This window comes from Saccostrea cucullata, unplaced genomic scaffold (assembly GCF_032062105.1).
Source record: "Saccostrea cucullata isolate Sc308-1 unplaced genomic scaffold, CSIRO_AGI_Scuc_v1 ctg646, whole genome shotgun sequence".
NCBI classification, from domain to species: Eukaryota; Metazoa; Mollusca; class Bivalvia; order Ostreida; family Ostreidae; genus Saccostrea; species Saccostrea cuccullata.
The window spans coordinates 95,748-122,500 of record NW_026919473.1 but is presented as its reverse complement, the minus strand read 5'-3'; positions in this window follow the sequence as shown (position 1 = coordinate 122,500).

The following is a 26,753-nucleotide window of genomic DNA, read 5'->3' as shown; positions in this document are numbered from 1 at the left end:
TTTATTTCAGTTTTTTTCGGCTAATTCAGATACAGTAATAATAGATATGAATCATTGAGAGCTTGGTATTCTTAGTTTAATACTGACCGTAGATGATCTTTAAATTATCTCCCTTGTACTGTGCTGAAATCAACACTCAAGTTTTTCTTATAGTTTATCTATGGGAGGTGATGCATGGTCATCCCTTGTTTAGGTTATGTTATAAGTATTTGCGCGCTACTTGATAACATTTTTTGGTTTTTAATTCAGTGGATTCTGAATTTGGTAGATAACTATATTGATTAACTATCCATATATTCAGATATCATTTAAATTAAGTCTTAGAATTTAAGATTTTAATTTTAAAAGTTATTTTTCATAGAGATAAATTGACTCCAAAACTTGCATTGATGGTAATTAATTTGCTTTAATTCTTTTCTAATCCTTGTTATACAATTTCTTGCACAAGTTAACAGCTGATGTCCTTCGCAGAGACGTTACTGAAGAGCCACAGTACTATGTTTGTATGCCAGGACCGTGCGTTGTGCCATAGACGAACGATCGCAATGAAACAAGATTCTGGACCATGACAGTTGTGTGACCACTGGATCCGCACTGTGTTACCATTCCCGGAACTCCCTGAGGACTTTGTGTAGTGACAATGACATGAACATTTGTCTTGTGTTGAAACAAAAATTTATTGTGTAAATTTTGTTTTTTTAAGGGGGGAGGAATGTAGTGGTTTAGATTTTTATTTCATAGCCATCGTTTCGTAATTCCTATTTTACAAGTATTTGCTGGTATTTCAGTCTGATAATTCTATTTACCATTTGTTTTCAGTTGTTACTTACGTAAAAGTCCTTTATTATTTGTCTTTTATAAGTTAGGACATGAGTTGACATTCCACATGTTTTACTTTTTAAACAGGAAGTGTCATCCATGTTGGCAGTCTTTCCGTAGTACTTTTGATACCTGCGTTCTGATTGGTTAATTTAGCTTTAGGATCTTTGATAGTCATTGGCTTTTATTTTGGGCCTTGTCAGGGTATTTAAACCCGTGTTCGTGTAGTTTTCTTCACTTGGGTTGGGGAACACAGCCTCATGGTTAGTTCCTCTTTTCTGTGCTAAGAAAACCTTATGGTTTATGAGCACTATTTGATTAGATACTTAGTGGACTAAGAAAACCTTATGGTTTAACAAGTTCTCTAGGTTTTGGCTTAGATTTAGTTTCACGTTTTTCACATGTTAGGAAACAGTTAGGATGTAGGGTATTTGAAGTAAATTTAGTTTCCCCTTTCCAAGTCCTGCCTGGTCTAGGGATATGTAGATAACAGGTTTATTTTCTAGAACCACTATTTATTATTTATTTTTGGGTCTTGTTTATTTTCTGGGTCAGTTATTTTTAGAACCTAGAATTAGTATTGATATTTTCAGATTAACTCTAGTGTGTTGATAGTAGTCATATTGGGTGATGTAGCTCATTCCCTTTTCATTTTTCCATCTCATTGATTTTTATAGGATTTTTCATTTTTTCTGATAAGTATGGCAGCTCAGTAGGGACATAGATTATTTTTCATAGTTTTGCCACATTCCTCCCATTTTTCATTACATTTTTCAATTATTTATTTATTGAGGTTATTCATTGAGATTATTGAGATTCAGTTTTTCAGATTAAATTACATTTTTTTGATAAAGCTTTATTTATTTTGTGCCATTTTCAAAGACTTTTCTGTTTGTTAAATTTTGATCATTATTTATTATTTGTTATCATTTACAACGGTTAATTCTCACTTTATTAAACTGATAAAACTTACAACTGTGTTTTCATTTGGCGTTGACCATAGTTCAGAAATCCCCTTACCTGGGTTGATCATTGATAACTGGAGATAGTTTACTCCTTTAAGCCAAGTTGGCTAGTAACTTTGGTAATTTATACACTGAAGAGTTCTACTTCCGGTTACATAAGCATTCGTAAACAACCATTCACGGTTTGTAAACTAAAGTTTACGGTCGTTAAACCTAGTTTATCAACTTTGAAACTATGTTTAGGTAACTTTTGTGAATTTGGCGTGCTATATTGAAAATTCAAGAGGATTTACGTTTAATTACTTATGCATACTGTAGTTTTTTAAAGCAAGATGATTATATTTAGAATTCACAGAATTAATTGCGTTTTGAATGCTTTAAAAAAACGAAAAAAATAGTTTCTTGGATTTTTTCGATATTGTTCACATTGCATTGGAATTGATTAATATGCGATTGATATCTACTCAACTCGTTACCTCTACATTTTTATTGCACTGCGATAGCTTCAATTCTAACCAGATATGTCACTTTAAAAAATACATGTATAATTCAAACAAAAATGTTATTGAAAGAGTTATTGTGCATGTGTTATTTATGTAGTAGTTGAGGAAGATTTTGAATTACTTGCATTCATTTAAAAGTCCACTGTTCTGAAGAAATATTCTCTTAAATCAATTTTATCTACACCTGTATTTATTAATAAAGCAAGAAAACTAAACAACATGGTACTACTTTTTTTAAAAAATAAAGGTAATGATTCAAGAATTAATATCGGTATTCAAATTAACTTCCGTTCTATAAGCAGTTGGTATCGCATCGTTCAGATGACCATACCGAGCGACATGATTTCCTTATTTTGGCTTTAATGAGTCAAATACGTATATACTACATTTTTAATAAATAATTTCATTTTGTGTGAAAAATAAACACATCTTATCTAATGTCACTTCATTTCGTTAATTTAGCTATGAGAATTTGACCAGATGACTTTTTTTTCTTTACAACGGGGCGTTCGATATTGAACGCTCATTTTCGGAATGTTTAGGGCATATTCGTATACGTAATACAAAGTCAGCGTTCTATAAAACGTCAAGATATTTAACGCTAAAATTCTCTAGATTTTTGTTGTATTTTACTTATTACATGTAGATATATAAAATTATTTTTATTCTGCAGCTTAATTTTCATGTATAACAACCTTTCCATAAAAAGTTTTTACGTAATTGTTAATAAATTGTATTGTTTTTGCATCTTTTCTAAAATAAATTTGAATCCGACTTAAAGAATTCTAATGCTTTTTTCTAATAGTATAATAAATTTCATGATTATTAAAGGATTTTTTTGGTTGGACATCGGGAAATTATATACATTTTGCGAGAACGTCTGCAGGAACTTCAGAGACCAAATTCAGTATAGTTCCAAACATAAAAGAAGTCACTGTGTTTGACTCCTCTTTGCAACAAGATACTAGAGGTGAACTTTACAATGCCCTTGATGTTATTAGACAAGCTCACATTTGATCTCAGTCTCACTTTTCCACTATGTATTCTTTAAGTGAGACTGGGATAAAAAGTTAACCCGTCTATAAAACTATTTATGATTCATTTCATATACATTTAACGTTTTTGAAGAAAATATCTTATTCTTAATATTATGTAACAGACAGCTGTCATATCTTAAATGGTGGATGTGAGGATATTTGCATTCCACTACAAAGTGGACGAAAATGTCAATGTGATCTTGGTTTGAAGCTTCAACCTGATAATTTCACCTGTGATAATGGTGAGTATTTTAAATATTTATATTTATATTTAGCATTCGTTATTCATTAGTGTATATTCAGCATTTATCAAACACATAAAAAAGAGATAGTTTCTGTATATAAATGCAATGACTGACGATAAAGAATTAAGCTCAAGAAATAAAATCTGTTGTTTTTAAAATTTGTAGATGTTTATACGACGAATTTCATTGTGGTGACAGATTTTACTCACAGAAGGATTTTGCAGATAGACCTTAATACAGGGAATATAACAAAGCTTCCCATTATTATAGCATCCACTTCTATTATGCTCGACAAGTCAACATTGGAACTTTTCTTTGCTGACTATTCTACTAAAACAATTATTTCAACTACACTTCATGGAAAAAATAAAACCGTCTTATATTTTTCAGGTCTTTTCATTTATAATTTTTTTTAAAAGAAAAATGAATTTATTGTAACATGAAATGAGACCCCCTCAATTAACTTACAATTTGTTCTTGATTTTAACAGGGTTTACTCAAGTTTCACGGATTGCGATTGACTATTCCACAGGGAACATTTACTATACAGCAAGAGGGTCTACCACTAATGAAAATCATATTGGTGTTGTAAAAAGATTCAGTTCAATTCATAAGACTTTACACTCTAAAATATTTTCACCAAGAGGAATTGTTCTATATCCATCAAAAGGGTACATTTACATTATTACTTAATATGAAAATAAAAATTAAATGAATTTTTTGATATATCGATTTAAGAGCTGATAAACACTGTGCATATTAGAATTAAGAACATATTAAAATAAAACATTAATTTGTTGATAAAATATTCTACTACGATTAATATTGACATCAAAGAAATGCCGCAGAAATTATGCTCCAATAAATCACGAACGTCATCAAAAATTATCAGCTCAAAAAACGTATCAAACCTATTCAATTCAAATGCATATTTTACTATAGAGTGAAGTAGTTGTTTAGACAAAATCGATGTGTCGTCTTTTGTACTCTGAAATCTTTAAATTGTATAAAGTTGTTAATAAATGTCATTTTTGATAGCTAAGCGGGGATGTTCCACAAACCTTCTACATGTACGCAGTTTAAACAAAGTGATTTTAGTCCTTATTCAAACAGGGATCCTTATACGCATATTAAGTATATAGGGCCTTGATTGAAGCAAGAAAATAGAAACATGATTTTGTTATCAAAATTAATCAATATATGTTCCGAACAAATTTATAGTCAAAAAAGAGGTCAAAGGGTCTTTATCGCTTTCCTGATAAATTGTACAATCGATCACTTCTATTAATATTGAAGCTCTAACTCTAAATATCCTAAAACCCAAGATGCATCAACTGACAAAGTTTGATGATTCTTATAATTACCCAGTTAGTATTAGGATATTTCAATATAAATAACAAATACCATAAGCAGGTCACGGTGACCTACTTTTTAATTGAAATTTTCTGAGGACCTAAGATGCATAAATTGACACAGATCAATAATTTTTAGCCAATAATACCCGAATATTCACGATCAAAAGTTGGTCATTATGGCCTACTTTTGGTCGACATTCTTTGAAAACCCAAGATGCATCATATGAAAAAGTTTGATACTTCTATGCCAGAATTACCTAAGATACTTAAACTTAGCATAATATGTCAAAAGTACGTCATCTTGACCTACTTTTAAAATGACATTCTCTAAAAACTCCAGATGCATCAACTGACAAAGATCAGTGAATCTAAACCATTTAGTATCTGGGATATTCAAAAGTAGGTCATCATGAGCTACACTTTTGGTCGATGATTTCCAAAACCCAAAGATGCATCAACTGACAGAGTATGACAATTCTAAGTCAATAATATAAGTACCCAAAAGATACTTAAATATGGCCATAAAATAGCAAAGAAGGTCACCGTGACCTACCTTTAGTCGACATGTTTTGAAAAACCAAGATGCATCAACCATCAAAGTTTGATGATTCTAAGCCCGATACTTTAGATACTTAAATATAGCCATAAAATGTGAAACGTAGGTCATCATGATCTTTATTTTGGTTGACATTTTTCGAAGACCCAGGATTCATTGACTGACAATACGTCAAAATATGCCTTTGAACAATTTGAAAGCCAATGCCTGCAAAACGTAAAATGTAGATCACGGTGACCAACTTTTTCATAAATATGTTTTAAGGCCTCGAGATGCATCAACTTACAAGATTTGATGATTCTAAACCTCTCAGTGTCTGAATTTATGGGATTAAACGTTCAAAAACAAGATTGGCTGTAAAATTTAAAATGAGTACCTAATTTTAAGTTGACATTGTTTAAGAACTCAAGGTGCATCAACTGGCAAAGGTTGAGGGTCATAGTCCTCAAAGTGTCCAAATATGCCTCAAAATTAATTTAAAAACAAATACCCGCAAAATCAAAAAAGTCAGTCATTGTGGCCTACTTTTGAGTCAACATGACCACTCCATTTGCCTCAAAGTAATTCACCGTGGAAATTTTAATTTTCAGTCTATCCTGATCCTGGTGAAAATCCACCTGGTGGTTCTGGAGGAGATTATTTAGCAATCAGTACTTTTGTTTTTCCCCCGAATTATCTCTTCTTGTTTAAGGGTTCCAACCGTTGTTTAAGTAAAACGTGTAGCCCTTAGGCCAAGGATACCCTGAGACAAATTTGACAATGATTTGCCAAGAGGTTCTTGGGTTATGGCCCATTTTCTAAAAGGATTACGCACACCGCACAATGGCCATAGCATTCAATTTAGCTCTTTGAGCCTTTGGCTCGGAGAGCTTAAAGCTGAACACGTTTCATAAATAGGCACTGTCAGACGGGTATATAAACCGTCCGATTTCGTAACACTCGGTTTCACATTCGAAACTCGTGTCCGACATGTAATACTCCTTGCGTGGTCTTAGATTTTTTGCGTTTTTCCTTGTTCTTATGTGCATTTTCTGCTTGTATATAATGTATTGACCTGTATTTTTCATGATACTATTGTCCTTTTTTGAAAAAATACGTTAAATTTGATAATTTCATCTCGATCGAGTAGCACGGCTTTGTAAGATGTACGTCTACACTCGTCGGATCTCTACAGCAAAATACATTGAACTGATAAGCAATCTTCTCCTTATATATGGGTTGTGGGGAGAGCGTTGGACAACGAGAAATATGGCGGCCTATGCCTATTTATGAAGAGTGTTCAGCTTTAAAAGGCCTTTTTGAATAGAATGAAAGTTCAATTCGTCTGCACTCCTTTCAAAGTTAAGAAAACGAATTTCCCTTTGGTTTAAAATTGAACAACGTAATTGAGACCTGATGACCTAATTGGTTTGTCTATAGAGGAAACGATCAGCCGTTTTTTAGAGATATTTGTAGAATAGAAATTATAATAAAAATAAAATCCTTGTTGGTTGTGGATGCGGGATAACTTCCTTAGTCATGAAATGTTGTTTGAAATGTATAAGCCTCGGCTAATGCCTGGGTTTTTATTTTTCAAACATTTTATCCTGCAACTTCCACGAAAACGCGGACATAATTTCTTAAATATTTACGTTCTTTTATTAATTCTTTTCTGTATTTAGTGTGATGTTTTGGACAGAGATTGGAGACTTGTCACGAATAGGTAAATCGTATATGGATGGGACTTTGAAAGCTTACATAGTGACGGATGGCCTAAAATGGCCTGGTGGTCTTGCAATTGACTTTAAAAGTAAGTACAGAAAATAATTTACTAATAAGTAGTTTCATATAGTAAAATAACAATTTTCAAATATCTGAATGATGATATTTTTTAAAGCTAATAGGTTATATTGGGCAGACGGATCTACGAATCTCATTGAGTACTCAGACCTAAATGGAGGAAACCGACACGTTCTAACAACTGATACTAACGCCCATTTGATGAGTATCGTGATATCTGGACAACACCTGTTTTACACTGCATGGAAGAGACAGTAATCTTTATTTTAAATCGCACATAATTGTCAATTCAATAATTTAATCCCGATGCATAAATATGTAGGTCAATGCACCCTGATAAATAATCAACCTTCTTTTTATTTTTCATATAACCAATATTTATGGAACGCCAAATTATAAAAATTAGATAAACCTAGTTTCTGAATTGATTAACAAGGTTTATCGACTGTAAACTATACATGTAGTTTATAAAATCGTAATTTTTTTTTTAAACTGTAATCTATAATTAACGATTCGTTAAGTATAGTTTTCATCTGTAAAACTATATTTAACGGTCGTTAGCTATTATAGTTTACGAATGCTAATCTAAGTTTATCTGTCGGTAATAAAACGTTAACAATAGATTTTGTTGATAAACATAGATTCACGTCTGTAAATTATACTTTACGATCGTTAACTATAGTTTAAAGTTGAAAACCATAGTTTAGAAATCATGAAACTGTATTTATCAGATAATCTACCTTATGCGATCGCAAATGATTGTTTTCGGTGCTAAGTATAGTTTACGGTTGTGAAACAGATTAATTATGGTTAACATATGTAAAATATAGATTAACGTTAACTATAGTATACTTTCCGTAAACTATAGTTTACATCCGTTTATCGACTTTAAAACTATGTTTTGCTCATTTTTGTGAATTTGGCGTGCCATAATTATTAATGACAGTATGTTTTCTTATTTTATTTTTCCCTTTTAAAAATATGCTTAAAAATAAAGATAAATCTTCTAATGTCCCGAATAGAAATTGCTAGAGGATCAACCTATGAACTCATAACATATTCTGTGCAAAATGAGGGATAAAGGCTTTCAAATTAAATTTCAAGAGGAGTACATATTTATTTTTCCCTGTTTCCTCTCAAATCGGAAAGATTTTAAATATTAAAATCAAACAAAAACATACAGAAACAAAAAGAAAAATGTAAAACACCTTGTTTAAATGCAAGACATTTTGGAGTTATCTTGTAAATGATTTACTCCTTTTATTTCTTAAAATGGCAAATGTTTTATGTCTGAGCTATAGGTGACACATTTTGATTCTGCCATGATACTGAAATAAAACGTTAATAAAGTATTTTACCATTATAATAGAAAAAAGAATTCATAACTTTTTTAATATCTCTGAAATATTTTCTAAATAATGAATTAATTTTGTTGATAATTATTTAATAGTCATTTTTGTAAGCATTTAAACTCTTTTATAGGGAGTGTGGCACGCATGGTCTTGGATTTTTAAACCTGGCACATATTCCTATATTGAATTTTGTTGATAATTATTTAATAGTGAAATTTAAACATAGATGAAATGAAATCTGGCACACATTCCTATATTGATGTATGAATAGTAAAATCGTAATGAAATGGTTACAATGGCAACAAACATACATTCTTCATGGAATAGAAATCGCTAAATTTTGGTGAAAAATGACCCTTTTTTGACTTATCATGTCTTTAATGAAACAAGATATTTACATGAGTTCACCATTTGCAAAATACACTATTTTATAGATCTTCAGACAATTTTTAGTATTTCAGTAACTTTACCATATAAAAAAATATCCCCCCCCCATTTTGAAGTAGGATTTTGCAGAGGAAAAAATGTAGATTTTAGGCTCTTTTGAAAATCCTGGTATAATTTTTTGCGGACATAAATATAAGCTATAAAACACTACTTGGTATACATAATTGGTTTTCGTGTTACCATGGTTACAAACTCATGCTTTGCTAAGAAAAATTTCACACAAGGACAATAGATACATTAAATCAAATTCCATATAATACCTAATTATTTTAAAATGGATTAAAACAAATTTAGATATATGATAAACAATAGAAAAAAAATCAATTTTTGTGTCTAAGGGCCAAAGGTCAACATACTTCAACATGCCTTTTCCTATGTCATACCCAATACTTTTGCTTTTAACAACAAATGAATAAACAAAATACAGTTAAGTTTGATAATTATTAGCATCAAATGAATTCGTAAATTATATATGGGAAGATATATCTAGCGTTATCTCAAAATGCATTTTTTTTTTAAATGTTATATCATAACTCCCTATGGTCCCTCGCCCCTCTTTAAGTGTCCAACCCCTCAGCCTCCCCACCACCCTCCGACCCCTCATCCTTCTAAAAATGTAAAAGTTCTTTTTAAGCAGGGAACACAGATTCTTTGAATTAACTTATTGGTAAAGCATTTATACTCGGGTATTCAGAATGTTGTAAATGTAGTATCCTCTATCCAGTATATTCAATGTATTTTAATAAAAATTTGAACATATTACGATCTTCCTTAGGCTTAATGCTTAATTTGAAAATGCTTATAAGAACGGTTTTTTAGGTGATTTATTGTTAAAAAAGTAGGCTATTAAGAATACTGAAAATCTATATACTTTCCATATTGAGCGACCTGTACGTAGAAAATTGTGCTACGTGCATGTATAAACTATCTTTTGTTGTTTTTGTAGGCCAAGTCCTTTTTCTAAAATGTACATTTTTTACTCTTTTCAACACACCGAACTTTTCGGGTGACAGTCAAAATGTGTTTTCTAGTAACTTTTTTTCAGAGAAGTTGACGGAAAGATCTAAAAAGTTTTCACCTTATGGTGTGTAAGTAAACACAATTTCTGAACTTTAGTCCTTGAAATAATTGTTTCCTGCCTTCTGTCTACGGTTTTCATTTTTTTAAATGAAAATAATAAAGTAACCAATGGCCAAGAAAATACTCCACTCCTTCCAAAAATCATGTAAAAGCACTTACTTACCCCACATAAATTGGTAAGAGTCATTCGTAATAAAAAGGTGGACCCCTTGCAAAACGTTTAGAGATGATACTTATAAATATTCAAGAAAGCGGTTCATTCATAAGTGATTATCAACATTGGTAGAATGTGTGTGTGGGGGGGGGGAGTGGGAGGGGGGGGGGGGTAGATTGTCATGGTAGTGAAAGAAAAATTATTCATTTCCAAGATGATCTTATGGGCGGATTATTTTTTTCTGCTTCACTGAAAAAAATTCTGACTGAAGACCAAAAAAATTCCCAAACTCTCTAGAAAGTCTTTTTCGTTGAGAAGGGTAGGGGGACACTTATTTTGGTAACAATTATTTAACCCATATATAAAAACTTATCATACCACAGGTTTAAAAAATATCACTGAAACAAGTGTCTGTGGATGGGAATTGTAGCATTTTATGGAAGATAGATTATTTATATTCCTCAAGGACAGATTATATATTAATTTGGTTTTCTAAAACTGCAGTATATATCACTCTGACTGAGACAATGTCTGCACTTCTTCAAAAAAAAACAATTTGAAAATAATTCTGATATTTTCAGTTTATTTTTAATGCATATTTTGAAGTTCCTTAGATCTTAAGGTTAATGCTTCAATATCAACGAAGAATATGAACAAACCTGATTTTATGTACCATGTAGTCATGTACATTTCATCATTTTTCACATATAAAAAATCATTCTTTTGCACGCTCGCAATAAACAGAGGTTAAAAAAGGAGAACACAATGATTATTTTCTTTTTTCTTAAAGTATTATTATTTTTTGAAAAAACCTTTTGGTGTACCCTCCGGAAGCTTAAAAGCTTGCATGGTGTGTTCTGTTAATCAAGATCGTTCAATTTAAATAAAAAGAATGGGCTGCTAAAAAAAAGGGTAAAAAAATAACAATAATTTCAATGAAATGGAACAGTAAATACTTAGGTGAATTTCACGATATAAGAAATGTTATTTTACTTTTTTTTCTAATACCATTTTAAATATTTTTGTTTCAAATAGACGAATAACAAAAATGGACATAACAACGAGATCAAAAGTTACTTTTATGTCAAAACATCCAGAGCTTGGTAGACTTGACGACTTAGATATATTTGCAGATGACACAGTAGATGGTAAATCGATTTAATTATTCTTTTCTAATGGGATGCCGACTGTAGCTAGCAATTATATACAAAAATATGTTTAAAATATCTTTATAATTTTAGTTAACCCTATTTGCTCGAAGAGCAACGGTGAATGCAGTACCTTCTGTTTTCCAACACCAAACGGAAGAACGTGTGGCTGTGAAGACGGTGTTAATTTACAATCAGACCAAAAGACATGTGAAGGAGGTTCACACCATTTTGTTTTTAATTTCTTCTATTATTGATTAATAATAAACAGAATGGTATTGACGTTTTTATTATGACAGGATATTGACTGAATATCGGGTAATTAGCAGGCCCTGGGTGTCAGCGCTGTAATGCAGACCGAAAAAAACAGAAGGGGGGATTTTCCAATGTTCAGTCAATAACCTAATTTGTACCTGTTTGTACCTATAACATCTTTTGAACAATAGTATAAGCCAGTTTAGGGTATTTGTGACGTCAAGAGAACACTTAGTGATTTCATTAAGCATATGAAAAATCAATAATTATTCTTTCTAAAAAGTCTATATATTCATGTTTTTTTAGCTCTTCTGAGCCAAAGGCTAAAAGGTTTTCAAATTGATTTGAAGGCATATTTTGGACACTTTAAGGCCTATGATCATCAAACTTAGTCAGTTGATGCATCTTGGGCCATTGAACAACGTAAACTTAAAAGTAGGTCACCATGACCTACTTTTTGAACTTTATGACCTATCCTTTTTAAAACATTTTATCTCATTATTTCAGGCACTGAAAGGGTTAGAATCATCAAATTTTGTAAGTTGCTGCATCTTGGGACCTAAAAACATATTAAAGAAAAAGTAGGTCACTGTTACCTACTTTTATAACTTTACAGGCATTTGTTTTCAAATTGTTTAAAAGGCATATTATGATTACCTTCAAACCTATGATCATCAAACTTGGTCAGGCGATGCTTCTTGGGACTCTGAAAAATGTCATCAAAAATATAGGTCACGGTGACCTACTTTTGACATTTTATGGCTATATTTAAGTATCTTAAGTACTTATTGGCTTAAAATCATCAAACTTTGTCAGTTGATGCATCTTGGGTTTTCGGAGAGTGATGACCAAAAATTAGGTCACAGTGACCTACTTTTGACATTTTATGGCTATGTTTAAGTATCTCTGGTACTTATTGGCTTAGAATCATCAAACTTTGTCAGTTGATGCATCTTGGGATTTCGGAGAGTGATGACCAAAAATGAGGTCACAGTGACCTACTTTTGACATTTTTTTGGCTATATATAAGTATCTCCGGTACTTATTGGCTTAGAATCATCAAACTTTGTCAGTTGATGCATCTTGGGTTTTCGGAGAGTGATGACCAAAAATTAGGTCACAATGACCTACTTTTGACATTTTATGGCTATATTTAAGTATCTTTAGTACTTATTGGTTTAGAATCATCATACTTTGTCAGTTGATGCATCTTGGGTTTTCGGAGAGTTTCGTCCAAAAAGTAGGTCATTGTGACCTACTTTTGAATATCTCAGGTATTTATTGGCTTAGAATTATTACACTTGGTCAGCAGATGCATCTTGGGACTCTAAAAAGTCAACCAAAATGTAGGTCACGATGACCTACTTTTGACATTTTATGGCTATATTTAAATACCTAGTATTTTCCGGTACTTATTAGCTTAGAATCATCAAACTTTGTCAGTTGATGCATCTTGGGTTTTTCAGAGAGTGTTGACCAAAAAGTAGGTCACGGTGACATTTTATGGCTATATTTAAGTATCTTAGGTATTTATTGGCTTAGAAAAAGTAGTCCTAATTGGCTAAGAATCATCAAACTTTGTCAGGTGATGCAACCAGTGGGTCTTAGAATACTTAGGGTTAGAGGCTTCAAATACAAGTGATAGGTTGTATAATTTATCAGAAGAGCGATTCAAGGCCCTTGGGCCTCTTGTTTTTTCAATATATAATTTAAATATAATATCAGTAAATTATTGCTTATGATTTTATGATCTACATTCCGTAAATATTTGTTCCAAATAGTGATTCTCTGTCCGTCATCCATTGCCAATGCTGTGCTGTCATCCAGTTGCAGTCGTAGAGCCGGCGAATCGTGTGAAATCACATGCCTTGAGGAAAACAAGTCTCACAGGATAGCTTGCACCAGTGAAGGAACCTGGCACCAAGACACAAGAAAACTATGTTTAAGTGAGATAATTGTAATATTAATAATTATTTTGTACATAGAAGATGCAATAAATAAAATTATATTTTTTATATTTATATACTGACGACAAAAATACCTTGAGTCAGTATTTACCTTTTAATCATATTTCAACTGTAAGAACTTTGCAAGATCGCAATTTAGTGGTGTACACCAGATTGGAAATTTCAAAACATAACCAAAATCAACAACGTAAAAAAATTACATTACAGTTTTTCAACTTTATATATAACGATTCCCTACGATAAAATAAAGTCTAGGCTTTCTAACATCATTAACAACTCTTTTGCAATTAAAAAAAAGGGAATTCGTGAATTTACTTACCTTTTTATTGCAATTGAACAATTGCACAATTTAATCATTAAAAACATTCTGATTGTACACACAGGTACTTCAATAATGATATCAATAATATACTCGCGTTTCTGATCATGATTGACAATACCCATGTTGTTTTCGGAGACCTGGTCCTCCAACAATCAATTGAAACTCCCATGGAACCATATTGCGCTCTGGTATTATCAGACTTATTTTTGTATTTCATATCAAGCAAAATTTTTCCAAAATATTTTACACGTAAAGAAGCAAACACTTGCTTTGCTTTCAACTTGACATTTAGATATATCGACAAGGTATTATATATTAACAATACTTGTTTCTGTAGTTATGTCGACGCGATATATCCCTGCGAGCTTGAAATAAAAGAAACTACAAAGTCTGACACATCTGTTTCATACTTTGATCTTCTACAATTTATCATTAAGTCAAATGCTGACTGTTTTTTCATACCGATTGTTAGGATATTTACATACTGCATTGTACATGGATTTTTTCCCATTATTCCCAGATCATGTCAAGGAGCACATGGCGGATGTGACCAGTTTAAAGGATACTTACTCCTCCATGGCATCCGATCTCACCTCTTATATTTTGGATGTTAGTGTTTGCTCCTCTCCTATAGCTTAATGCTTTATGAACTTTTGATTACCTTGTCAAAAAATTCGGCACCGTGTAAAATTAAAAAAATCCATCTAAAGTCTTTTCAGAGCATGTATATTATTTTTTTTGAAATCGTCAATGTATGCTTGTACAAAACAACATCATCTGGATAATTATGGAGTTTATGTATCTCAGTTGATTTATTATGCAAGAACATGCTCTAAGTATGGAAATGTTTAAAACGAGTAAGATATTGACAAACAAGTTGATAAAACAATAATTTCTTCTGTCTCGTTTAGAGTCATTATTTCGTAAGCTCTTTGGTGGGTACAATGACCTTGTCAGCAAATACAATTTATCAGGGAATCAAATGCTTTGACATTTTTTTTTCAAATTAATTGTTAGTCCATTACTGATACACTGAATTTCGTACGGATTTTCCCATGTTTTAACCGATCATAACAAGGAACACATGGCGGGTGTGACTCTTCGGCATGGGATGCTCACTCCTTCATGACATCTGATCCCATCTGTGATGTTTTGGACGTCCGTGTTTGCTCTGCTCCTGTTATGTATTGTTTTATGGATTTTGGTCCGCCTCACTGTTTACTATTGTTTTACCAAGACGTGTTTTTTTTAGTTAAATTATGTCCCTCAACAATCAAAAATGGAAAGCTTCACTCTGATTGCACAACAAAAAGTGGAAACAGTTGCTCATTTACGTGTGAAGATGGCTACAAATCCACCATTAATTCTTCAAAAATTGTATGCACTTCCCAAGGCACCTGGAACGAAAATCTTGAGGAATTATGCAAAGGTATGACTATCGCAATCTTTAAAAACTCATTACTTGTTACCTTCTTTTATGTTTGTATGCAAGTTGTATCCATGTGTGTTGGCGGAGATGGAGGTCATGCACTTTAAAACTCAAGCTAAAAACTGTACTTTAGTTTACAGATTATATACAAATAATTACTTTAGGGTTGTATCACATATAGGTCATAAAATAATAGTTTAACTCATCGTCGCAAACTACGGCCAAAATGTACAATCCTCTCCCATTCTGGCCATGGTTGAATGTGAAGAGAATATTTCGTAACTATTAAAACATATTGACCAACGCAAGTAAAGCATAAAAAAATACTTGGAATAATATTAATTGAGAAAAATTCTTTAAAAACACATATATATTTTTTTTTAAAATACAGCTAATTAATTCTGCGCTCTTAGTGAAAACCATCATTGCAGACACAAAAAAAATTAATCAATGAAGGACAAGTTGGACGTGGATAGCCTCTGGAAAGTTGTTTTCCTTTTAATTTTTTCCAAATGTTAAGACTTGCAAATGGTAAATTCTATAGGGGTCTTGTCTTTATACATGTCATGTTTTCAATAACAGTCTTTCAGAGACCATTCACGTCCAACTTGCCGTTCAATGATAAACACAAAAAAGCCCCCCTCTATATTATATAGACATTGAAAATTTAGTTTTACCTTTTTCATCACCCCCTCCTTTCACTTTGCTTCCAACGACTATGAGTGTGATTCTTTCTTCCTTTTTATTGGCTTCACAGTATTTTTAGGTCACCTGAGTAAACTCAAGTGACCTATTGCTATCCTACTGCTATTCGTTTTCGTCCGTCGTCATGCGACGTGCGTCGTCCGTCTCGTGTTCACATCTGAACATTTTCAGCTTCTTGTCTGCAACCACTGAACCAATTTCCACCAAATTAGCACAAAGCATCTATGGGTGAATGGGAATAAATATAATGAATTTCATGATCCCTGCCCACCTTGGGCCTGAGGGGTGGGGCCAAAACCACTAAAATTAATGCAATCTTCAAAAATCCTATTCTTCACTCCTAAACATCAAGCAGTCAAACCGTTTGCATGATTGTAATCAGCATTGAATCTTGTAACAACCCTAACAAAAAAAGATCATAGTTAACTATAGTTTACTATAGGTAACTATAGTCACTGTGATAACTTTGACACTCTGAAAACTTTGAATTACTATAGTGAAAACTTTGACACTTTGAAAAACTTTGACGAAAACTTTGACACTTTGAAAAACTTTATCCAAAACTTTTCCACTTGAAAAACTTTATTGAAACTTTGACACTTTGAAAAACTTTGACGAAAACTTTGACACTTTGAAAAACTTTAGCGAAAACTTTGACACTTTGAAAAACTTTGGCGAAAACTTTGACACTTTGAAAAACTTTAGCGAAAACTTTGACACTTTGAAAAACTTTGGCGAAAACTTTGACACTTTGAAAAACTTCGGCTAAAACTTTGACAATCTTTGAAAATCTTCTCCTCTGCTCCTAGGTATTAAATAAACAAACTTAGTGTATATTTATTATGAGCAAGAGTGCCTCTACCAAAATTGTGAATTTTATGGCCCCAGGGTCAGGGGTTCTCGTGTAAGGGCGAGGCTCTATTGATTATAAAGTGAAAATACATGAATTCTTTGAAAATCTTCTTATCTGCTCCTAGGTATTAATTTAACTAGTACATAGTTATAACGAGCAAAAGTGCCTCTACCAAAATTATGATTATTATGGCCCCATGGTCGGGGGTTCTGGTTTTAGGGCGGGGCTCTATTGATTATATAGTGAAAATACATGAATTATTTGAAAATTTTCTTCTCTGCTCCTAGGTATTGAATAAACTAACTAAGTACATCGTTATGATGAGCAAAAATGCCAGAGTTTTATGGCCCCCAGGGTCGGAGGTTCTGGTGTTAGGGCGGGGCTCTATTTATTGTATAGTGAAATTACATGAATCCTTTGAAAACGTTCTTCTCTGTCTCTGGATATGAGGCAGATTAACTGCAAATATAGTTATTATGAGCAAGGGTCCTAATCTTGCAGAATTGTGAATTTGAAGGCTTCAGGGCCAGGGGTACCATAGAGGGAGGGGGCTGTACTTATATAATGAAAATGATTGAATTATTTGAAATATGCTCCTTGGTATTAATCAAATATTTTTGAAAAACAAGGATGCCTTTTCAAAAATTGTGCAGTGTGTTGACCTATGCCTAAGGTCAGGAATTCGTGTGTGGTAAGGGCACTACTGATTATTGCTGAATATTACTGAATAGTTGAAATGCATTTTTTGTTCCCCTACCCTGCCTATAGGTATAAAGTAAACAAGCTAAGCAAATGCTAAGTGTATTGTTATGATGATCAATAGTGCCTCTTTCAAAATTGTGAATGCCATAGCATCTGGCTTAAAACATGAATAAAATTCAATTACTGGAAAGTTGTTGCATAATGCTCAGGTGACCTTTAAGGCCAATGGGCCTCTTGTCTATGAAAAACGAAATATTCTCGAGATCATCCGTGAGTAAATTAGGGCTGATGTTCATTTCTTTTCTCTTTTTGTATATATATATAACGTTAGTAAATATGTAAAATCAAACACAGTATGTTACCGGTTCTTGTGGCTGAATTTCAATAAAGGGTAATTAATAAACGACGTATTTTTAAACATACTGACACGTACTAAGATGCGTGAATTTTTTTTCAATAGCGTTCTGCCATTTTAAATGCAGTCAGAAATATACATAAGGTAAAAAAAAAATTCATGACGTTCCCACTGTTATTACAACTCAAGTTACTGCTGATTTGAGGCCAATACAATAGTTTAACCACCACCTGAGGAGTACAATATTCACTGAACCCGAAAATTTAGCCACCTGAAGAGTTGTTGAAGAAATGCTGTATATTTAACTCTTGAGGTAGCTTAATCACCGTGTTGACCCCCAAAACAGCAACAATTGTATATGTTTTTTATGTTTGACTTTTTTGTTGATTTTGTCCAATATTTTTCCTGTGCAACAGGTCTGCGTAAATGATTTAAGTCACACGGTTTTTTTTCTTCTTTGGTTTTTATATGACTTTTAAGTGTCAGCTTCTTTATTCTAGTATACTAGTAATTACTGTAAAAAGACACCCTATCCTACCCCAAACAAAAACTATACATTTAACAATCTACTACTGGTTGTATCGAAAAAAAGAAGCCTTTTCACTTTTAAACAAACGAAAAAGAAGCATTAAATCGTAATATGTACATGTGTGTATTGTAACATCTTTTCAATATTTCTCTAAAGAGACATCTTTCTTAATAAAAGTTAGAGAATAAGGTTGCGTAGGTTAGGTATATCATATACAAGTATATTAAAACAAATGATGTTTCATTGACCTAAAAGATATAATAATTTATTACATTTTTAGATAAGCTATTGTCATTAACATATTTTATCCAATTTCTGTGTTTTTAAGAGGATAAACCTAATGTTGAGAAAGCATGGTTAACTGGTGTATACATCGGATCCTCTGTAGGAGGCGCTCTCATCATTGTCACCTTCATTAGCGCCTTAATTTGCGTCATCAAACGAGTAAAATCAAAATCGTAAGTTATTCAAGCATAAAACAAGATTATATTCTGATTACTCGTATTTTATTTGTAGGAATGTGATAGTGGATTCAGTTTTGGAGAAAAAAATACATTAAGTTATAATAAAGTTTAATTTGCAAGTGTTATCATTTTTTGCATAAAAACGTTCTTCCTTCTTTGCTATGTTAAGGCTTCCCAGAGCTTTCAAATGTGTTATAGCAACCGCTAATAATATAAATCCGTTCACTGCATGATGTAAATGTATCTTTAAGCGCAATATTGCATTTATGATTTAATTTTTCAACTGAATATGCCTGTCTCTCTATATTCTTGGAATTCGGAGCTTTAATACATGTATGTTCTCTTTACTAGAAAAGCCCAGATAAATGCTTATATCTGGATGTACATTGGAATACATGTAAACAGAGTATCACTGTATGTGGCTATTGTTAGATGGATGGAATTGTTGGTGTGTGCTTCTCTGAAAGATTAGCAGACATTTAAAAATATACGTATATCTCATTAAAGGGTGGAATTACAATGCTGAATAATACATTAGTTTGTATCATAGGCGGTAGCATGTACATATTTGCTTGTTTCTTTAAGCGTTAAGGCTGCTCCCCATTTGTGGTATTTATAATTCAATCATTAGCCGGCGATTAAGTACACGTATATTTTGAAAATCTAACCATTGAGCCGATGAGCGATTGGCAAAAATATTTTTTTTATCTTAACGTCCAGTGAAAATGTAATTACTTTGACATGACCTTCCCTCTGATTCAAAATGGTCAAACAATCTTATTGATACCATCAATTACTAATATAAAATTGATTCTGTGAAAATGTCATTACTTTTTCAAACCAGAAATAAGTAAGAATAATTCCTTAAAATTTGCTAAGATTTACACGTAGAATTTCTATGAAAATGACCAAAGGTATATACATTTATACTTAAGTGTGTATCTTAGCTCAAAGGTATCTTATGAATCTCAGCACAGTCCTTATCAAAGTACGGTTCCAAAAATAAAGAAAAAAAATTTCTGCTAAATTAGAAACAAGAATAAGTTAAACGACACTGTTTTATACAAAGAAACTTTTATCAGAAACAGAAAAACTTGCGTGGAACGATTAATAGAAATAAATTAATGCACCATCTTAAACTTACGAAACAGGGAAGATTATTACAATTATAGTAAAATGTTTTTCAATAGACATGTGTAATTCGCGAACACAAAAAATTAGTTATCAATTAACACAATGTACTGCCTGCGTGGCGCAGTGGTTAGAGCGTCTACTCTAGAGTCGTGAGGTAAGGAGTAGATCCTCGGGAATGACCGGTATCCAGGTCCCAAAGTGGATTAAAAAGGATCAAGTTCTTACGAATGACCGGTATCCAGGTCCCAAAGTGGATTAAAAAGGATCAAATTCTTACAAATGACCGGTATCCAGGTCCCAAAGTGGATTAAAAAGGATCAACTCCTTACTGTGCGACTCTTGAGCAAATGCTTTAACTAATGCGCCATCCAAGGGAAAATAAGCGACGAATTTTAAATACTCGAACGTGTAAGATTTTGAAATACAGTACAACCCAAGTCACATTTCCAAAAACGAACAACGGCCGACGGGTTTTGAAGCAAAAATGGGATTCTTCGGATGATAGTCGTCAGTTCATCGGCCGTTGTCTTGCCCGATTTTGACCTCGTTTTTCGTCAACCGACCAATTTTGTGTCTATTGGTCCAAGTTATAATTTTATATACGTCGGTAGTTGATTCCTTCAATTGAAAATAACCGTAACCTTCGATCATCGTCCGACCGTCGGTGGTCAGTTTTTTTTAAGTAGGTCGTCCGTCGTTCGACAATAACGGTGTCCAAAATTTCGACCGACGATTAAAATCAAACTGTAGCGTTAGCTCAGAGCTCGATGATCGGACGACGATTGGACGACTTGTGAATATTAAACATCGTAAGGATGCATAACACAAAAAATCTTTTGATGCATGGATTGATATACATTTTTTGAACGGAAATAACATGCATATGAACAATTATTCAGTAAGATATAAAGAAATCTTAAAAGTACTCTTTGCTGCATAGATATGCACCATTTGTCGTTTTATGCAATTCCAAGATTTTGCACACATTTTTAACGTTGAGTCACAATTTTATAAGATTCTGCCACTTTGTCTTGCAAACATTCACGTCACCTATCTGAATATAGATCTATGAAAAAATATTGCTGAATTCTAAAGAAAAAGATTTTTTGGGTTATTTGTCCAAGTCGTTGGTGTCTCTAGTAATTGATGTGACTGCTCTGTGTCGCCCGATACTGTATCGGCCGATAATATTCCTTCAGGCAACAAGACCAGAAAAATGAAATCGCCCGACTATCGGCTTAAATGTGACCTAGGTATTAGAGACAAGGAAATATTCCAGTAGTGTTCTGACATATTTTAAATGCAGTTTGAAATAAGGGGTAACATTTTCGACACTCTCCCGGTCATAACATCGATATGACGTCATTTCCCATTTTGACGTAATATATTTGAAGTTCAGAGAAATAAAGACCCGAATGCACTTTGTAGTCAATGGGAAGCCTTAACTTACTTTTGTTTTCACTATTACTTTTAAAATGCAAAATTTACATTACTTATTATTATTTCATAATGAACATTGCAGTATGTTTTGTATTTAGAATTAATTTTAAAAATGTTTTATAGAAATGATTTAGAGAGACTACCTAGAGATGGCCATAACTCTTACCTGGAATTTGACAGTAATGTATCTTCGGCTTATGATGCATCAAACCCGTATGCGAGTGTTAACAGTACCATGGAAGACATGCACAATATTTATTAAAAGGATATATACCTACCACCTATATGCTTTATAATTATAGTTTTATTTGTGAGATATGCTAAAGGATTTCCTTGTTGTTATACTGTAGGATTATGGAACTTGCATCGGTAATTATCGGTACAAATGCACGAGCTTGCAATTACGCCTTTTTTATGTATCTTTAATATTTTCCATGATTTATAATAATTATCCAATCTAACAACTTAATTTAATTCATTTAATAATTTTCATTGTATTGGTATTCAAATTAGCGCCTGTCCTGTCATCTTCACCAGCCAAGGGTTTCTGACACGCCATTCTTCTCATTAAACCTTGGCATACGGTGTTAGAAAGCAATGATTTTCTTTTCTCAAGTTGTGAACGAAGTAAATCGACTTGATCAACCAATCGGCATTTTTTTAAATGATGATATCTGCGTTTGAGATATATTTTGACTTTTTACTCTCGATTTTTGGTAGTTTTCTTTTATAAGAGACTATTCATAAATAGTATAAAAATATTCAACCATAAAAAAGGTCAACATTATTTATACACTTTTTTGTAAAATGATTAAAACTGTGACATACAAAATATTAATATATACCAGGCACAGAAACCATTAATGCATTCGATTATTTCAATGGAAATAATTATAAGGTAAAAATGTAGCCAGTTGAGGATGAAGAATTATATATATCTGTCGTGAATTTATTATTTCACTTGAAGCTGAACACGGTTCGTAAAAAGAGATTTTGCCCGCCATACTTGATTTGGACTCTCGCTATATCTGAGGTCCCCATATATAGAACCAATTATTTAATCACTCATCAGTGTAATCAATCGTCACCGGTGTAGATGGACGTATGCTATGCAGCATTTGATAGCCACAAAAAAGAAATGCGTAGTTCTTCTAACGAAGGAGAATAAGATACTAAAGAGATTAACAACAATTATACGGAGCAGTGCACAATACAAACAGCAGTATACAAACAAAATTTACACAAATATACACGTAAACTGCGATAAAATGTAAAGAAACGTAATACAAGATAACAAACACGCACGAGCACGGGTCGCCATTCCACACCGATACCAGTGACAATAAAGTTATGAGTCTTATTTAACAAATGCGAAGAGTATACATGTCCGGGTGCTGAAGAACTGCTGATAACGTAGAAAATAATATCGAAAATGGTGTGTGCCTACTTGAATTCTAAGAGCCACGTCCAGCTTTAAAAATACGATTAGTGTGATTCAAATGTAGCGTTGTCACATATATGTGTGCCGGAGAGGTTGACAAGTTGTTAAAAAGTAATGAAAACTGGTTCTTAGGTATAAACGGCCATGCGCATCCTAAAAATTTAATTCCATTTTCTTCTTAATAAATTGCCAAACATTATATACAGCTTGTCTTCCTTAAAGGTGCGTATGGTTTATTGTATGAATATTCATCGATGTATCGTTTTTTTTATCTAATTGTTTATTTAATACTGCTTTAACAAACGAGTATGAGGGTTTAAATGTTCATATTTTTTACTAATTATATTCTTTTTTTTAGAATATTTTTGTAAAATATTTATTTTAATTTTTATATAAGTTTCGATTTCTTCTGAATAAAACTGCTAACTTTTATAGTCTTAAACGTGTCTTTCTTATAGTACATGTACCTGGAAGTCCTCTCAAGGCACAGAACCTGACTGTGTATTCAAGTTAACATTACTGGTAATTATCGCCCTGATTTGAAAATTCCCCGACAACAAATCTTACTTCAACATAAACCACAACATTAACGTAATTACAGTATTCCTCCACTGATTGATATTGCCTTTTAACTAAATTTTGATATTTATTTAATTTGCTTTTCATTGATTAATACTTGTAATGAGTCTATTTTTCTTACCTTCAATGAAACCCTCTTGAACAATTAAAGATCTTTACAGCAATTAAAATTTTGACTATAATAATTTTCAACATTTTTAGTATACTCAAATCATATTTAGCCTTCAACTTGGTTGCCTGTTGGTTTTATGTTTCGAGTTCGTTCAAACAACAAGGACCGCATATGTGTGAGCCATGAGGTTTATTCTCATGACGTCACAATGACATTTCATTTGATCGTACATAGAATATTCAGGGATAGGTTTTCTTTTAAGTTGAAAGAACTTGTAACCAATCCCTATGAATAAATAAATTAAACAATAAAATATGTTGAAAATCAAACCAATACTCCTATACCATGATATATACATGTTCATAATACAGATATTACATGTATTCTACATCTCACTTTATTCAAGATTTCAAAATAACAATAAACAGGTGCTTTCTCTTCATTATCTCCTTATTTTATTATAAAACAGGAATAATATTGACATCTATATTTACAATATTATAGAATTATGCGCTTGAAAAATTGGCCGTTTATAGAACTTAGTAAATCGGAGGAATACATGTTTGTTTTACATATTCTAAATATAATTTTCAAGTACCGATGATGTTTATTTTTAGAATTATATTTAACCACTCAGGGCGAACAGGGAAGTGGCGCAAAAACAAGGAATTGGAACGCAGTTGTTTGAAAGGCCCGAGAAGTTACGATTGGCATTCATTTAGCGTGGCCCCTTGGGGTCTTCAGTACCCTTTTGCTTGTCGTAAAAGGCGACAAAATGGGGCAGTCCTTCTGATGAGACCGTATAAACCGAAGCCCCGTGTCACAGCATGTCTGGCACGATAAAGATCCCTCCCTGCGCAAAGGCCGTAAGTGCCGAGCAAAGGCCTAAATTTGCAGCCCTTCACCGGCAATGGTGACGTCTCCATATCAGTGAAATATTCTGGAGAGGGACGTTATACAATCAATCATTTAGTGTGTATGTAATGTGCAGACGAAAGATTGTAAAATCCCAAAAATCCAGATGTTGTCCAGACTTTTTCTAACAAATTCTCGTTGATAATTATTAAGCAGAAGATTAATTGAGAAAGAATAAAAACAAATTTGTAGTAAATGCGGGTGGTTACGTTCCGATTACTTGTTCAATCTGCGTGGTTTCGACGCGACTCAGCGACCATTCTATTATTAACTGTTTTCGACGCATATCAAAGGACACTTTAAACATCATAGCACTGTAAAATTGAGATCAGTAAAGAAATACAGTCCAGAAATTCTACAAGAAAAATTAATACAAGAAGAATGGAATCAATGTTTTTTAACTGTGTGAATGAAAAGTTGAAAAGTTTCAAAAATTTTTTTTAAATAAAGTACTGGATGAAATTGCCCCCATAAAAGAGGTCAGGCTTAAGCAACGCACCAAGCCATGGGTCACGCAACAAATTTTAGACCTTATTCGTGAAAGGAACCAGGCTTTGTACCAACACCGAAAATCAGGACAAAAAGAACATTATAAAATTTTTTGCGAGTTTAGAAATAAGACTAAAAGAGAAATTAAAAAAAATCAAGGTCTGATTATTTTACAGACAAAATTGTGGAGAATAAGGACAATCAAAAAAAATCTCTGGCAACAACTAAAGGATATCTCTTTCAAGAACAAACAAAATCGAGATATTAAGATTTCTTTAAATATGAGGATAAAGTATGTCATTATCCCAAAACTGCTTGTAATTATTTTAATGAATTTTTTTTTACAAATGTTGCGTTGACACTGGTGCAGAAATTACCAAATTGTTTAAATATTTTTTATACAAACTCTGTAAACTTTTTATCATAAGAAAAAAGTTGAAAATTGTAATTTTATACTCAAAACTGTTCATGAGGATTTTATTAATGAAGAGCTTTTGAAACTCAATCCCAACAAGGTCTGGATGACATCCCAGCTAGATTTGTTAGAGATGGAGCAATTTTTTTTAAAATACCCAGTACATATATTATCAATGTAATCTGTCTATCACTTCTGGTATTGTTCTTGATGAAATGAAAATAGCAAGAATTAAACCTCTGAATAAAAAGGTAGTTCAATTGAGGTTGGTAATTACAGACCTGTTAGTATTTTGAGGATTGTTTCCAAGGTTTAGAGAGAGCTGCATACACAACTTGTCAAATTTTTAGATCAATGTAAATTTTTATATGAATTTCAGTCTGGTTTTAGAGGACATATTTCTACCGACACTTGTTTAACACATTTGTATGATTTTATAAAAGGAAATACATCAAAGGGTTTACAGGCATGGTCATGCTCGACCTTCAAAAGGCTTTTGATAGTGTAGATTATGAAATTTAATGTAGAAAACTTAATGCCATTAGATTAAAAAATACAGACTGGTTTATATCTTATTTGTCAAATAGAAAGCAATTTGTACAATTAGAAATTGTTATGTCTGACCGAGATGTAGTAAAATGTGGGGTACCTCAAGGCAGTATTTTAGGCCCTCTACTATTTTCAATCTATGTCAATGATATGGCTTCAAGTATTAATCCTAACTGCAAACTTATTTATATGCAAATGATAGTGCAATTTTATTTTCATATAAAATTGGAAATTATATTTCAGAAAAACTTAGTACTGTTTCAAAACAATGTTCAAACTGGTTATTTCATAATAAGTTATCACTTCACCTGAGAAAAACCGAGTGTATTTTATTTGGATCAAGAAAGAAACTAACAAATGTTCAAGATTTTCACATTGAGTGTAATGGTCATTCTATTCATTCTATGGAAAATGTTAAATACTTAGGACTTTTTATTGATCAATTTTTGAGTGGCGAATTCATTATTGAGTCCACTGTTAAAAAAGTTAACAATAGGTTGCATTTTATACAGACAAGTTCGTTTTTAGATATATGAAGTAAAATGCTATTATGCTCTGCTCTTGTACAATGTCACTTAGACTATGCCAGCTGCGCATGGGATGCAGGTTTATCAAAGAGCCTTAAAAAGAAACTACAAATATGCCAAAACAAAATGGT